Genomic DNA, 14235 nt, shown 5'->3' on the forward strand with positions numbered 1-14235 from the left:
CCTCATCTCTTCCACCTCAGAGGTCTCCTTGAAGGCTTCCCATCTTGAAGTCAGAGAGTTTAGGACCAAGAGGGGTTGCTAATGGGTTGCTAACCCCAAGAGGGGTTACCCCATGCAGCGCTACAGGCTTGGGGAAGAGTGGCTGGAAAGCTGCCTGTCGGAAAAGGACCTGGGGGTGTTGGTCGACAGCCGGCTGAACATGAGCCGGCAGTGTGCCCAGGCGGCCAAGAAGGCCAATGGCATCCTGGCCTGTATCAGAAATAGTGTGGCCAGCAGGAGTAGGGAAGTGATCGTGCCCCTGTACTCGGCACTGGTGAGGCCGCACCTCGAATACTGTGTTCAGTTTTGGGCCCCTCACTACAAGAAGGACGTTGAGGTGCTGGAGCGTGTCCAGAGAAGGGCAACGAGGCTGGTGAGGGGTCTGGAGAACAAGTCTTCTGAGGAGCGGCTGAGGGAACTGGGGTTGTTCAGCCTGGAAAAAAGGAGGCTGAGGGGAGACCTCATCGCTCTCTGCAACTACCTGAGAGGAGGTTGTAGCGAGGTGGGTGTCGGTCTCTTCTCCCAAGTAACAAGCGATAGGACGAGAGGAAATGGCCTCAAGTTGCGCCAGGGGAGGTTTAGATTGGACGTGAGGAGAAATTTCTTTACTGAAAGAGTGGTTAAACATTGGAAGAGGCTGCCCAGGGAAGTGGTTGAGTCACCTTCCCTGGAGGTATTTAAAAGACGTGTAGATGAGGTGCTTAGCGACGTGGTTTAGTGGGCATGGTGGTGTTGGGTCAACGGTTGGACTCAATGATCTTAGAGGTCTTTTCCAACCTCAATGATTCTATGATTCTAATTACACAGTCTGACCTCCTGTATATTGGTACGTTCTTCCTCCTTCAAGGGAAATGACAATTTTCAGAAGGGCCTCCAGTCTTCACCAGAAAAACTGAGACATGGTATTTCCATTACACAGTTTTGTGAATTTGTTCTAGCATTTAATCACTTGCTGTTTAAAAACAAGTACTTATTTTACTTGGTCAGCTTTCAGCTCCTGGTTCTTACAATGCTAGAGAGCCCTGTGGGATCCAATATGTTTCCACCCCATGAGTAACACATGAAAGACCTCAAAGGAAAAAGATTTCTGCTTTGGGATCAGAAAGCTTTATCTGACACACAGAGGAAAAGTAATGGTCTTCCAGCTGAACCCTCCGAGTTTTAAAGTGGAGCAAGAAAGCAAACTGTTTACTAACACTAAAAATCAAAGTTTCTTGCTGATTGGCATTAAAATGTATGGGCTGCTTTAAAACCAGTGGCACATCATGCTACTAAACGGACAATGGGCGTGTTCTTACGAAGTCCTGGGGCTATGGGCTGCACGAGAGAAAACCTTGACATACAGCTCCACTCTTATGAAGCTGAAAGATTGTATTCTTTTAGGACCCTCTGTTAAGGAAGCAGACCTAGTGTTGTGTTTACTTGGCAATATTGTGGGTTTTGCTCTTATTAACCTTCCACTGGTGAAAGCCCTGACTGTGTTTCATTATATAAGGTATCTACCACTGCTACTACAAAGGCTATTATTTCCAACACAAAGACAGCGTTGGCTTAAGAGCAGGAGTTCTGGGGACTAGATACTATTTTTTAGCTCCTTGCTTTTCAAAGAAGCAGGGCAGGGAATACAAATTAGAAAAAAAGCAGGAAAAAAGTCAGAGGTACAAAAGCACACAATGGAAGAAACGAATGTAACTGTGCTAGTGTTTCATTTTTATCTCCTTATATTTAAAATAGTTAAAACTATTTTAAAATACTGTTCTTTATCCCACTAACATTTTATAGAGAATAAAAAAAAAATTCACAACCCTTGCCAGAATATTTTTGCAGCACTAGCTCATATAAAAAAACAAGAAATGCAAATGCTAAGGATTTCAGTACTGTATCTCACCCACCATTCTCATGACAATCCACTCCTGCTGGTGTTACTGCAGCTGCGAGCCAAATACTAAACTCGGCAAGCTGTGTGTGTGGCATAGTATGTTAGTTTCATTTCTGGGGAGAAGCAGAAAAGTGGCGGTTCCAAGTAAAAGCAGCCTCCTTCGCAATCTTTTCAGCTTGCTTCCTCTACCATTCACTGAACAGTAGCCCATCCGTAGATCAGTAGAATATTTATTTCTGTTGCCTGCTGCAGCATCTCTTCTACACAAACTGGCTCCCATTTTCACAATTTCTGCTGACCAAAAATATCTCCAGCTGGGTTTGCTGGTAGCTCTAGGCTTTCCACCTATGGCTGACTCAACTGTGTAGTGGCAGAGGAAGCAGAAGAGAAGACATTCAAAACTGGGAGGGATGGACTCACATGGCTCACCTCAGAGGACTGGGTTTGCCCCCCAGGTCTAGCTGTGTCAAAGGTGGCACCAGGGCTGCAGGGCGTTCTTGTGGCTTCTCTGGCCCCAGGAATGCCAGATTCAGCAGTGCTCGGCACTGGATAGGGCATTTAGCAAAAATGATGAAAAATAGCTTTCCTTCATTTCTGTGGATGAGAACCAGCTGTACTCTTTCAAACAATTAGATAAACACTTCTAATTGGTTTGGTCCTTCACATGAAAGTTACCTTGGGAATGATGTATTTTGAAGCTACTCCCTGCAAGGATCAAACTGAGTTAACTACTGTTTCTGCCTCACATACAACTACCTCAGTGATACCTTTTATAAACCCACAGAAGCAGGTTAGGAAGCTTGACAGCTAGTGATACATAACCCTTTGCCTAAGGGAGAACTTTCATGCTTTATTTTGCATGTTTGCCTCAGTGTGAGGGAACACTTGCTGGAACTGCTTATCCAAAAATGTTCCTCCTCCAAGAAGAGGAGTTTGTGGAAGCTATTTCTAGATCCTGAAATGCTCTCCCTGAGAGCTTCAATATGTGGTTTATTTCCATTACGCTACAAAAAGTGGAATGAGGAACCGATGTTTTTAAACGAAATAGTTGCTGGGTGCCATTTTTTTGGAAATAGGAAATGAAAACAGCTGAATTTGATTTATCGTTTTAATTACAAAGAAAAGACCTAACCGATGTGACAGGAGTTCAAAAATAAAGGAGGAGAAAAAGAAGAGCGACTGACACAGGTTTGATGTTGTTTATACCAATGTAATTCCAGAGCAACAGTGAAAGTTACTAGTTAATTAAAATTATGTAGAGTCTGACCCCACAATTAATTAATTAAAACAGTGTTACCCCACTGGTGGCCTGTGGGACAGACCTCTCTCTTCATAAGAAGTGCTTTTTAGCTGGTTTGCGCAGGTACCTAGTAGGGTTCCTTTTTGAATCCAGACAGGGAAATTTACTTCTTTGTGAAACCCCTGTGCTTCTGCTAGTTTTAACTGAAATTGGCCAAAAGATTCAAAAGCAATACAGTTATGCTAAAGATATTTAATAATTTATTTTTAACCTAAAATAGTTTAATGTTACAGTTTTGCCAGTGTGCACATTTGATACCTAGATGCTTCCTGAAGTAACTTACTTTTTCAGAAATATTGATAAAGCAAAGTGTCTCATACTGACTCTCATTTTTACTTAGCACTTTTGAAAATCAGCACAATGGATATTTTTATAATTTTATTTCAAACTGAAGTATGTTTCTGATTTTAAACTCTGCTCATCCTTTTCCAAGACCGTGAATCAAAACACGACTTGCTATTACTTTGTACTATCAACCAGAAGTAAAACTGAGTAGAAACAAAAGTGAAACTTGGTATCTTTGCTTCACTGTCTAATACTAAGATGAGAATACCAAGTGGAAAAATTAACTACAAACAAATGAAATGTTTCACTTTGAATTTACTGTAAGCAATTTAAAGAGTTTTAGAAACAGTTTATAAAAGGTTCTTGTTCATATATTTGTGTGTGTATTAAAGGTTCTTGCTCTGCAAGGTCTCTGGTGATTGATGTGGATACAGTAGGCAGTTTGGAAAATGCACAAGATAAACTTGGTTCAGTTTTATGACATTAACTTCCATATTGCATTCAAGTAGCCTAGTAATTGTATCTTAATCATACATTAAAATGCAAAAAAATAATTAAAAAATATCATTTAGGTTGAGCTCTCCAGTGACGAAATTCCAAAATCTCAACAGTTGACCTTAAAGGGATTTAGTTACCCTGTTATGTTGTCTTTTGTCCTTTTAGTTTATAGCTGTATCACGCTCACATCCTGTCACACTGGCTAAGGCAGATTAAATTACATGAACAGATTAAATAATAATAAAAAAACCCAACAGGATAAGAAATTACTGGCTGAAATGAATTTACATAAACATTAACTTTTGAAGCTTACTGACTTTCACAGATAGATAAGTGCTGCCAAACAAGTTCAGGAAGGTTAACTTTCCATAAGGATGCAAAGCAAAAGCACCTTGACAGAGCTGCAGTTCATTGCATTTAAAATCAGATATCATTAATCATTAATCAGCACATATTTAACTTCTAGAAACCTTAATCTGAAAAGTCCTTAACAGAGATTTCCATCTAAATGTCCACAGATATCTTGAAATGTAAGAAAAAATTCTAATGTATGTACACGTGTGAAAATATCTACTTCAAATAACAAACTTACTTTCCACAAACTGATGCCAGGTCCACCCAAGTCATTATGCAGTCCTGAACACTGCACAGGATGAAGTCCTGGAGAAGGCATCTATGTGAACCTGAGCTGGAAACTTTTCATTTTGCATTAAGAGTACTTCTGGTCAATTTCTGAGTCCCTCTGAATGTTTGGAAACTCCAAGGCTGAAAGCAGAAATATTAATTTGTGTATATGAGGGAAGTGGGCTGTTTCCCGTGTTTGACTAATGTAAGAAAGGCTGAGGTGATTTTGCTTAGATATTTCAAAAGAAAAAAAACGAACCCCGGTCCCTCCAAAATCTGTTACAACAGGTTTTCAAGTTAGTAGACTTCACTACTCCCAAGGGATTTTCAAATACATTTTTTTGGGAGTTATAATCTATTTTCTTGGTGATAGGTAGATCCAGGAAGGCACAACTTTAGCTCCTCTTTATTACAAATATAAATACATTCAATTTGTATAACAGTATAATCAAAACCCATATGAAATCACATATCATTGTGTTTAGGCACCAGCTAAACACAGAGGATATCCTACGCTAAAGATGGAATAGTCTTGGGGGAAAACACAACAACAAAACAAAACAAAACCTATGCAAGCAAAATTTGATTAGGAAATAAAGTGTAACTCAATGGAGACCTATACTGATGGACTCCAGAAGCATCTGTATTGCAATCACTAGGAGTTTTGACTGCAGAGCCACTGGCAAACACTGCAACCTGAGGTTTGCAGCGTCTACACTTCGAGGTTCTCCTTCAAATCAGGTTGCTGTTTTATTAATTTTGCTTTCTTTCATTCTGTTAGCAGATTTTGTTAAGGAAGGAGTACCTCACACTTTTCTTACTGACTCTTTTCCTCACTGGATGGTGCTAGCAGATGTTATCTGTTTACTCCGACACCAAGCAAAAAGCTCTGAAAGTCACAGAGTGACAGCAAAATTGTGGCTCCCTGTAATGCCGTTTATACCAAGCCATTTCCCATCAGTGGACTGTATTTCAAAATTTCTTTTCAAGAAGTTCTACAGTTAAGACAATTGCATGCACTTACTTGCCTGCCTGCTTTTTCCAGCTACATAACTGTTGGCTGCGTGCTAGGTTTTATCCTGTAATAGGAGAAAGGCACATGTTCCTTAAAAGGAAATCCCATGCTGCTGCTCAGTTGTGACTCAACTCACTTGGCACGAAATGGATTTACTCCATCGCCAGATCAGATCTACACCAACCTGTGCTGAGCCACATGGATGGTGAATGTTCAAAGGCTTGGAACATTTAATAGAGCCACGGGCAAGTGTGGAGATCAGCGCGGGCATTGCTGTTCACATGAGGCAATCAGGTTCATTAAAGAGTAAATAAAAAAATTACTTAATCTTTCTCTATTTGCAGAAAACCTAACAGACTATTGAAACCAACAAAACCAGAATAACTCAATTTGAAAGATACAGAAGAAAATCTTATGCGCTACATGTGGTTGATCTATGTATATGCTACCAATATAGGTAAGCAATACAGCAATACCACTATGTCATCTTTTTTTAATCCAAGTTTTACTGCCACTGCACGTCTGGCGCACACACCCCCATCATACAAACCAAGAATGTGGCAGGTAGAGCACTATTCCTGATCACTGTAGGCTATAAAGTGGACTTCTTCGCTGTCTTCTCCTTGTACCGCTTGGAGGGAATCCCAGAGAGCTGTTGGAAAGCGGCAGCTTACCTAGCCCCTGGAGAATGCTATGGAAGGGAAACAGGGCAGTTGCGGATACAGAGGTGGGGGCAGCATTATCTGATTTTATTCCTCTCTGTTTTATAGAAGGCCTTCTAGCGTGTTAGTCACTGTAGTGTCTGAGTGCTTTTCAGATGCTCAGCCGTTGAACTGATGCCTGTTCTTGTGGTTTTTTCCTGTGGGTTTTTGTTTGTTTGTTTGTTTTTTACTTTTTCCTCTGGGATTGTTGTATGATGCAGCATTTTGTACCTGATCGACAACACAGGGGACTGTCAGGGAAGGTAGTGTCAAAGAAGTGCACCTTCCACCAGGAGCAGTGTTCAGGGTAGAATTTAGTGTCTGGGGAAATCCATTTTGCATTCTTAGGCATACGCTCCAAAAGCAGCCTTTGCAGAAATGCATTACAGTGGTTTTTTAGGTGCTCTCTACTGTCTCTCAGAGGAACAGTTATCAAGTGAATGTCTAGAAGGGGACAAACTTACGCTTACCATTGGGACCCTCAAAGCTGAGAGATGGCTTTTTTCCCCAAGTTTTTTTTTTCCAAAGTGGATGAATTAGAAGCGTGTCCTTTCGGGAGCTGAATCATATGCAAACCTGTATTTACAGGTGCTTGTTCCTCTTTTCTCCTCCAGGAAGGAGGTGTTCACTCATATCACTCAAGGAAATAGGTTTCAGAGAATGACTTTAAATAATGAAAAAGTTTCCTTCAAGAGAGTTATTTGTGCCATACATTTAAAGAAAAAGCATGTTTTTTAACTGAAATATGTTTTTCTCTAAGGTTGGGCCTACACAAGGAGAAGGAGAAAAATTATTACAACACATGTACTTACCTTTAAACATTAAGAATTTTACATTCTACTCCAAAAATAGAAGGAAAAGTGAAATACATGCAGACAGCCTGACTTCATAGATTTCACTTCAATGAATATCTTCCTTAGCCTTGTTCTAATTTGTTAGTTTTGGACATAATCCCCCCCCCATCATGAATACGGAACATGCTTTGACTTTAATTTCAGCTGAAAATGATAGATCTAAATCCAACTGTGAGAATTTTTGAAGTAAGTACAACAAAATTGCTTCTATCATTTTTAGCTGTTTGAATATGAAACAAAATTTATTTCCTGGTCTGTATGCTAAGCTCAGAATTTGGAACACAGAAGTAATCAAGAAAGTAACACTAAGCCTTTTGCACAGATGGCAAGTGTTGTAACTTGCCTTGAAAAGCAAACTAACTCTGAAGGGAAGTTGTTACAATAGTTGTAAAAATCATGTTTCATGTATAATTAGTGGTAATTTTGTCCATTATTTGGGGGTATGTTTACTAAGTTTAGTGTTTTACATCCCTGTTTAATTTAGGATTCTGTGGTTATTATGCCTGTGTTACTACACCCTACACATATTTGACATGGCGTGAAGTATGTGAAATGAAATGTGTAAACAGGATGTAAACATGATACTTCAATCCTTTTAAGTTCCCACGGGTCACAGGCTGACAGTTGTACCCAAGCTTATTAACATGCAAATGTGTGGACACTGTGTATGGTCATTTGGCAAAGAAAAAGGAAAGGGGGATGCTTAAATGGTAATAAGATGCAAATCTGAGGCGCTGACAGCTTTTGGGTGCAGGTGCCTTTGAAAGGACTTGTTAAAAATTAACAAAAAGTGGCAGGAACACCGTTGAATAACAACGCTAAACAGACTAGTGAAAAAGAGTATTTCATAGGACAATAGTGTTTCTTGCTATACTATGCTAAAATGTGTTTAACCTAATTATAATAGCTGACAAACAAAAGTAAAAATGCCTGGTATCATTAGATAAGCTGTAATGTTTGGAGTCCTAATATAGATTGGACTTTCACAATCTCGTCAACTGTTTATCAGTCAAGAGTTTGGCAAGTTTTGCAGGTCCAACTAAACCTGACCCTGACAAAATGTTGAAATTTAATAATATAAGAATTTCCCATCTATTTCGGTAGAATTCTTTGTACTTCCAGGTTCTGTCCACAGAGATCTTGATGAGCAGAGTCTTAGATATGCAGTGAGCACAACCAACATAGCATGCTACTCTCCGAGTCTTTTAAGTGGTCTGGATACTGGTGGTATATTAGGTGATTGTATTTGGAAGGCATCAGAACATTTTTGTTTTGCAGTTTGTTTCCTTGCCCTATTTGCGAGAAGTTTTCAGTGTCACTGCAGTACATGCTTGTATGAGTTTTCCACATTGCAGCCTGGAAAGAGAGAGACGTTAAAAATGAAAAGCAAATTATTAGAGGATGTAATACCACAGAAACTTTCAGTGAGATCAGGGAGTAGATATACTAGAAGAAAACATGCTGTAATTGACTTTATTTCAAAATCACCAGCTATCCTTTAAACTGCATGTTCAAGGAAACCAAGTATACAAAGCAATGTACACACCAAGTTAAATTCTAGTTCTGAATTGGCCTAGATTTTGTTTTCTGTAAAGTGATGTTATATGACATGGGCATACTCTTTTCTTCTGCACAAAGATTAAAAACCCCACATATAACACTGTAGAAATGACAGTGATAAGCTTGTCCTTAAAGAATTGTATTTTATTTGACAGTACCAAATTGTTAGCTGACAGTTAACAGCTTGCTTTGAAATCACTGGAAGTTATGAGCATGAGCCTGTAAGTAGTTTTGAGACTCATCATCTAGCAAACTTTTACAGGGCTTTTTAGTTGTTCCCTGTCCCAACTTCTGTTCTTCGTCTCCTGGATGAAGACTTCACAGTATGTGTTTGTAGATCAAGTCCTCTGGCTCTGGTATTCTTTCCTTAACTCGCCATCTCTTCAGGTCAGCAGCCAAGCCCTTTCTCTTTTTGCTCGTCTGTAACAGACAACCCAGTTCCAGAGCTTTCAGATGAAGCACCTTTATTTGGCACGGACAAGAAAATAAAGAACAAACTCATCACATAAATAGTTACATAAAAGCATACATTCGCAAGGTTAGAACTGTGCAATAAATCCTGGGAGCCGGGACAGAACTAGCACACACACGCACTGCTTAAGAAAAAAACCCGTGCATTTTTCCTTTGGCCCAACTAACACAGACACTACTGTGAAGCCAGACCACAGCACAGACGCACTGCTTTTGTTTACCACGGCTGAACAAGGCAAGGTCTGTCCCTCAAACTTGTGCTTGCTGGTCCAAGGCCCTTTCCCTCACTTTCGTTCAGTTTTTACCTCACAGCAGCTCCCACTGGCGAGGGCAGAGGGAAACGGGTGGGAGACGAGCAGTCCTTGTTCCCCACAGGGACCGGGGGGCGGGGAAGGGGGCAGAAAGCAGCTGCCGCCTGCACAGGAGAGGTTCCCCTTCCCGCATTTACCCACCCCTGGCGCCCTCTCTAGCGCCTACGAGGGAGGCTGCTGCTCGGTGCTTCCCCTGTGGTCGCTGCGCTGCCGGCAGCCCACGGGGCTGACAACCGGCCCGCAGGACGGTTTCCCTGAGGCGAGTGACGTCCCGCCGCGGCTGCCCACCGAGGAGCAGTTGTGCGCGGGGCCAGGGGGGGCCGCCTCCCTCTTCAGAGCGGCGGCGCCCTTCCGCCAGCGGAGCGGCGGGAGGGAGGCTGAGTCCCGCAGGAGCCCCGGCCCCGGCCCGAGCCACGCCCCGCGCGTCGCCTAGCAGCTGCGTGATGACGCAGGCGGCGGGGGCCTCGCGGCTCGCGTCCCGCCCGGCGGGAGGGCGGCTGCCCCGCCCCTCCCCCTCCGCTCCCCCGCGCGGGAGGGCGGGGCGGCCGCGCGGAGGCAGCGGGCAGAGCGCGGCTCGGCACGCCGCCGCCGCCGCGTCCCCCGGCGCCGTGCATGGGGCGAGAGCGGGCGCCGAGGGGGGAGCTGCCTGCGCGCGCCGGTCTGCCTAGCCGCCGCCGGGGTGAGTGGAGCCAGCGCCGCCCGGCGGTCGTTGCCCGCTGGCCGCAACGGCCGGGGGGGGGGGGGCGCGGGGGATGAGTAGGTGGGGGTGGCGGGGTGGCGGTTACACCTCGGCGTATCCCGCCTCCTGTCCCGCTGACGGGGAGCTCCGCCGGCCGGCCCGAGAGCCGCGCGTGGCGGCTGTTCCTGCCCGGACCCCGCGGCCTGTGAGTGGGGGGGGGCCGAGAGGGCGGGGGTGCGCGGCGGGGCTGGCGCTAGGCAACGCGGCGGCGGGGGGCGGCGGGCAGCGCTCGGCGGGACAGCCGCCCCTCTGTAGGCCGTACCTGGGGAGGGAGAGGGGCAGAAGGGCTCTCGGTCGGCACCGAAGCCTCTTCTTGTCTGGCGGTGTGTGTACCGCTCGCTGCTGTGTTCCCCCCGCCGCGTAAACAGTGCTCCCAGGGGGCTGGCCGGGCGCGGGTCTGAGCTGGCCGGTAGAAGACCTGGAAGTCCGCCGTCCCTCTTCTGGCTGCCGCACCTCAGTGAAGGTGGTGTATTTTGCTGGAGAACTTCCTCGAGAATACTTATTTGTGCCGTTAAGAGAAATTAAAAAAAAATCATCTCATTGCAGAAGGAGGGCACTCACAGAAGCATCTGTGGTTTTTCTCTATACGTCTGTATTGAATTTGCTTCTGGGTGGGGAAATGTTCCCTTAGATGTGGATTATGAATTAATGAATTTAATTTATTGTCACAACAGATATGTTGGGTTCTGGGGGTTTTTTTTAGAAAAGAATTGCGGATAAAACTTTTCCAGAATTTTTTTTTTTCTTTCGTGCAACTGAAGTCTAATTAGAACCTGATTGGCTCTGTCTTCAAATTTTCCCTTCTCACCTCTACAGTCTGTGACAGGTGAGAAATTAACACCTTACTTTGGTTATTCGTAAGTTATTTGTTGCCAGAGAGACATAAACTGTGTTCATTTTGGTTGTTGGGCAGAGGGAAACATAATTGGGAAGACTGTGATGGCTACTTACAGTTTCAAATGTGATTTTGCACTTGAGATTAGCTGCTTAATGGTCAGTGTTTCTGACATCTTAGCACTGTGCAGCTTTCCAGTTTATCATCTACTTCTCCATTGGTTCTATTGTTAGTCACATTTAGTATGTATGTAGTTTAGGTGAGAGAGAAATATTTCTAAAGTTTGTATTTTATGGAAAATCAGCATTGACAGGAGATTGTAGAGAGAGCATGTGCACTGTTAAAAAGGGTAGTTTGGATCAGTTATATGGATTAGCTCTTTTTTTCTTCCCCCCTGCCCGGTCTTCCTAGTAACTGATACAGGAGTAATATTGTAGTGATGTTTCTTGGGCATGCCTGTGTATCTTCCCTGCTTAGGGTTGGTGACAGTAATTTGAGGAGTCAATAGGAACACAGTAGCCATCACTGTCTTCTCTTGATGAGTCCTTAGTGAGTTCAGTGGTGTAAATGGTCAATTTTGTAATAAACATCAGTATTGTAGTGTGAAATGATAGGGATTTTAAGCAGTGGTGTGCTTTCCAGAGAAGCCTTAAATCTGAGCTATTTACAGAGTTTTTCATTTTCATAAGTGCCAACGACAGCAACATAGGGAAATAGTGTTTGCTGCTGGGAGGGGAAGTTTTAGTGAGCAAGAAGCTTACAGAATGCAGAAAATGGTTCAACATTCTTGTTATCAAATCACATTGACTGAAACTGCAGAATGGAAAATGAAAGGAGACTGCTGTTGCTTCTCACACGTAGCTGTTAAGAGTGGTGATTGGGCTAATAATAAAACAAAGTTGAAATCTCTGTAGAATAACCATTTCCAAACTATGTGGAGTTAATGTTATGCATGACCACAGAATGCTACTAAAGTGAATGTCACTGCCATCTTGTACTAGCAATGGTACCTTCTTGCTGAAGTAGTGAGAAAAGCAGTTACTGAATGGGGTTGTCATTTTTGCCGTTGGTCTCTTTATCTCAGCCTTGGGGCATTTTTACAGTATGACCTTATGTAAACAAAAAGCTAAGTGATGATGTTTGCAGTTACAGGAAATAATCTAGCGTATCGGCTGTAAGAACCTTAAGAGGGAAATAAACAAGATTCAGAAATACAGTAGTATTAAACAGATACATGAATTAAATGGTGCTAGTTATGGATAGAAGGAAACTACTATCAGAAGTTACAAAACTTTCATTAAAAAGCAGATTAACATAATTAAACATGCAATAATTAAAAAATATTTGTTTTAATGGTGTTTTGAAAAAACAACTGATGTGGAAGAATGCAACCAAAACCTCATGGCTTTTTTATAAAAATAACTGGAGCTTTGAGTAGGAGGTTGAACTAGATGCCCTCCTGAGGTGCCTTTCAACCCAAATCATCCTATCCTAGCGCTACTATGCTGTTACAGGCTAGCATTTCTGTTATAATACCCCCCTTCCCTTTTTACCTAGGCTTGTATGCAAATATTAACACTGTTATTAGGCAATACACAGTTATATTTTTTCCATTGAACTTAATAGAGCTGCAGTTTCAAAGCCTTAATAGAGCTGCTGTTTCAAAGCCTCTGATCCTGGCTGTGCACTGATTTCAGTGGGTTCCGTATGAATTCGTATGTCCACCCACAGCGTTCTCAGCATGAGCCCAGTAAGATGACTAATATGAGTAAGACTAGCAAGATCTGAGTCAACATTTGAGCTCATGCTTGCATTTTTATTTCTCTAACTTGTTTCAGATGTGATTTCTTATCAGAAGGTAAATGAGGAGCTTTCTTGAATTTCTGAATAAGAGATTTTGCAGATTATTCCATAAGGTAGATCTGTCTTTATGGAGACGTGAAAAACAAAGCAAAAATACCTATATACAGTGAAGCTTCTTTATAGTAATTCTGCTGGAAGAACTGTAATGCACCACATACAAATAGGTGCTTTTTGCTGCATGCTGTGTTGATCTAGAGAGTACATTATATCTCTCACTTAAATGGGTTATATGCCTTGCGAGACAGTGAGAGCTACAAGGTACAAGTGTAAGGTATCTTGTCGCTGTCAGTTGCAACCTGTGAGATGCTGGAAGAAAAAAGGTGCCTCGCTCCAGTGTTAAGCTCTCTGGGTTATGCAGTACTGAACGCAGAGAGATCTGATTCACATGGACAATGATATCCCCTTGTGTTATTGTGGATATTGAGGTACAGCTGATTTGATCTTTAATGCCTAGTTTTCTTTCTGTCCTGTTGACCTGTACTAGAAAGCAGTTTTCTGTGGAGGAAAATCCAAGTACTTCTTGAGTAGACAAGTAGAGTGACTTGCCTGGAAGATAATTGTCCATCTAATTTTGATTATGCAGTCACTGTATCACACAGTCAAACATGAATATTTAAATCTGACTTGTAGAAAAAAAAATTCAATGTGGTGCAGCCAACTATTGACTTAAAATCAATACAAGCATTGTTCTTTTATGATGTGAGTTGTCTCTGTGTCTATGTCTTTGACAGTGACTTCCACAGTAGTATTACACAGTTCCTTTTGTTGTTAGTAGATTGCTTTTTAATCATCATTGAACATTTCCTTGTGTTAGGAAGAGAGGCATTTAGCTCTTGATGTTTTGATTTTCCGTACCTCTGTCCTTTCTTCTGGGCTTTCTTCTGTTTGTGGGTTTTTTTTTTTTCCTAGTATCTTTAGTATTTGTCCATAGTTCAGATAAATCTATGAATTGATTCTGGTTTTCTGTGATGTTACAAAAGACAATATTCTAGGTGAAATGAGAATGTTTTCTATCCCATTCTTTGTTCATTGGAACACGCTGTTTCTTGTCTTGCGTGTGCCTGTAATAAACAGAGATTCTGTTGAGCTGCACATCCTGTGTATGGTTATTTTATCTGCTTACATTTGGCTTAAAATTCAACGCCGTGTGGGAACAGCTGCAAGTTATTCTTTCAGGAGTTTATTATTTTGTATTTGTTGACATCAAATGTTATCTGTCTTTTGTTTTTTCGCTTGGCTAGCTCTCAATTTTGATCCTGCT

The 14235-nt window shown here is 42.3% G+C and overlaps 1 long non-coding RNA gene across 1 annotated transcript; it reads right to left on the reverse strand.

Moving 5' to 3' along the window:
- Nucleotides 1-9044: 9044 nt before the first annotated feature.
- Nucleotides 9045-9693, reverse strand: LOC143172932 (uncharacterized). The gene is made up of 2 exons (XR_012997437.1): nucleotides 9532-9693; nucleotides 9045-9217 (listed from the first exon to the last, which is right to left on the reverse strand). It is a non-coding gene; the product is annotated as an uncharacterized LOC143172932 (long non-coding RNA).
- Between the last annotated feature and the right edge of the window lie 4542 nt (nucleotides 9694-14235).

The sequence above is a fragment of the Aptenodytes patagonicus genome, chromosome Z, assembly GCF_965638725.1.
Source record: "Aptenodytes patagonicus chromosome Z, bAptPat1.pri.cur, whole genome shotgun sequence".
Taxonomy (NCBI): Eukaryota; Metazoa; Chordata; class Aves; order Sphenisciformes; family Spheniscidae; genus Aptenodytes; species Aptenodytes patagonicus.